This window comes from Psammomys obesus, unplaced genomic scaffold, assembly GCF_907164565.1.
Source record: "Psammomys obesus unplaced genomic scaffold, mPsaObe1.curated_primary_1811, whole genome shotgun sequence".
Classification (NCBI taxonomy): Eukaryota; Metazoa; Chordata; class Mammalia; order Rodentia; family Muridae; genus Psammomys; species Psammomys obesus.
The window spans coordinates 3,881,175-3,884,248 of NW_026592710.1; positions in this window are offsets into that span (position 1 = coordinate 3,881,175).

Consider the following 3,074-nt stretch of genomic DNA (forward strand, 5'->3'; position numbering starts at 1 on the left):
GGATGCTGCTGGTTGCTCTCGGATGCTGCTGGATGCTGCTGGTTGCTCTCGGATGCTGTTTGTCAAGTTGCCATGTGTGAAGAAATTAGCTATCCTGATGGTGAAGATCAAACTTGCCTCAAAGAACTTGATGCCCCTCCCTTATCAGCAGGAAGTGGTCCAAAAATCTCTTCGTACCCTTTCTCCTCTATCTTTCTTTCTCTAATGTTAGGGGGTTAAAAAGGGTGGAGGAGGGCTTAAGAGAGAAAAAGGAACCACAAAAAAGTGGAAACTGCCAGCTACAACAGGGGCTGGGACTCAGCAGTTAAGAACACCTGTTGGGGACCAGCAAACCCAAGTTCTGTTCCCAGCACTCACATTAGGTGGCTCACAATGTGGGAGGTAAAGCTGGGGAATCAGGAGTTCAAGTCCAGCCTGGGCTACATGAAACCCTGTTTCAAAAAAAAAAAAAAAGTAAAGTAAAGTAAAATCAACCAAGAAACAAAGCTGGGCAGTGCTAGCTCACACCTTTAATCCCAGCACTTGGGAGGCAGAGGCAGGTGAATCTCTTGAGTTTGAGGACAGCCTGGTCCACAGATTGAGTTCCAGGACAGCCAGGGCTACACAGAGAGATCCTGTCTTGAAACAGAAGAAAGGAAGGAAGGAAGAAAGAAAGAAGGAAGGAAGGAAGGAAGGAAGGAAAGAAAGAAAGAAAGAAAGAAAGAAAGAAAGAAAGAAAGAAAGAAGGAAGGAAAAATTAAAGCCTTGAGTTTTTAAAATCCTCAGTGTTACAAGCTCCATCCATAACTGAGTATGCTGGGTCACATCTGTTAATCACAGCACTCAAGAAATTGTAGGACTGCAGCCAGTTGTGAGGCCAGCCTAGGCTACATAGTGAGTCAGGACAACCTGGGCTACTTAGCAAGGCTCTGTCTCAAAGGCTTCCTGTGTAAAGGTCTTTGAATACGAAGAGACAAGTAGGAGGTTATGTTTGGTGTGCCTCCTTACCCTCAGTTCTGCAAGCGTAACACCCTATCCTGTGGCAGCTGCACACACCTTTCTGCTGAGGGCCACAGCGTGTCAATAACAGGACTAGAGGAAGAGAGATGCCGGGGGATCACATGACAGAGTGCCTGCCCAGCGTCCCACCTCATGTGCTGGCCAGACCTAGAAACTGAGCAAGGGCCCAAACACTGAGGGCAGAGTAAGCAGCATCCAGCATCATCTTCTACACAGCAATTCTCCTTTTCTAGTCACGTCCTCTGTGGCTACTCTTTCAGCGCGTCCACAAAGGCAGCATTCATAGGAGTGACCCAGATGTCCACCTTGGAAGATGGGTTTCCAGCTGAAGGAGCTAGACAGATGGCTGCGCAGGTGAAAGCATTTGCTTCACAGGCAATGACCTGGCTCCGGGCCTGGAACCCCTGTGGGAGGGAGAGGACGGACTCCTGGACATTGTCTTCTGACCCCCATGTGCATCTATATTCACAGCATAAATGAAAATCAAAGTTACCGTGTAAATGTCATCAAAGAAGTGATGGTTGCCAGGGTGGCAGAGCCTGTGACAGAGCAATTGGCCAGTGTGTGTGAGGTTCTAGGTTCAATACGTGCCACCAAAAAGGGGAGAAAACAGTTGAGGGTATAGTTTTGAGGCCCTTCCTGAGCAACAGCAGGGGTGGAGACCTAACTCTAACATACACAGTTGGACAGTATTTCATTGTAATGGTGCTATTTTAAATGTTACTGCGTTTTGTGTGTGTGCATATGACATACACAGAGGCCACACGGCAATTCCCGGGTTGATTCCTTTCAGTTTTATGTGGCTGTTGGGGCTTGAACCCAGGTCACACCAGGCTTGCATGGCAAGCGTATTCACATGCTAAGCCCTCTAGCCAGGCCATTAGGCATTTTCCTTATTCATCCATTAAATCAGAGTCAATGGCTAAAAATTCTAGGTCCAGAAGCCTTTGGTTTCCAAGCTCTCTTTTTTTTAAAGACAGGGTCTGTTTCTGTGTGTAGCCCTAGCTCTAGTCAGCTCTAGCCCTGGAACTCCATGTGTAGACCAGGCTGGCCTGGAATCCAGATGACCCCCTGCCTCTGCCTCCCTAGTGCTGGGATTAAAGACATGTGCTGTGCCTGGCTGATTTCTAAGCTGGTGACTCACTGAGTCACCGCTGACTACAGACATTCCCCAGTCCTCTGCAAGGCTCTGAAAGGTTCTGGAAAGGTCTAGAGCAACTTGACAAGCATGGGGTCTTGGTGGCCCCTCTGGGACCTGCTTTTAACTCCATTCCCTCAACCCTTCTTTACAGACAATGAAATAGACTCACCACTTTGTGAATGAAGGCAAGAGTCAGCTGCAAGGTAGATACCAGGACTGAGTTTATGCCCTGCTGGACCTTCCAACAACTTGGCTTGAATGCCTAGCTGCAATCCCAACACTCAAGAACCTCTCCTACCCTAAAACACCCATCTTGTTCTCCAAATGAATCTGTACAGAAAAGCCCAGAGCGCTCTGCCCTGGCACTGCACGGTCTCCTGGGTGCAGTGTATTTTACTGTGCAGGCTCCTAAGCTTGTCTCGGAGCCACCCCTCCTTTCCTAGAAAGCGGTGGGAGGGAGAGCCTCTACGATGCCCATGGCCAGCAGCAGACACCTGCGCTGCTTGGTGAGAAAAGCCTGGGACTTCAGGGTCTTTTCTCTACTTGGCAGAGCTGGCCACACCCCAGAATGTAAGCAAGTGCAAAGCCATTAGAAAACCTCAGCCTGTGCGACTGGTGCCTGTCCTAACGACATCGGGCCGGAAACCACGGCAACTCCAGACTTCCCAGATTAGCCCCTGGTCTGTCCAGTTCAGCTGTTTGCTGATGCCCCAGGCTTTGCTTACTCAGCTCTGGCATGTGCAGTTTGGGCACCGTATGCCTGGGTGCATCTCCTTTCAGCTTGTGCCCTTGCCCGCCCTCCAGCTGCTCTTTCCCGGGAAAGCCTCGGGGGCACTTAACTGTGGGAGGCCTTTCCAAAGAGGCCCCCACGGGTTACGTGGTTCCCTCCCTCGGCACAGATGAACCCCTTATTTATGTTAGCCACTGTTGAAGC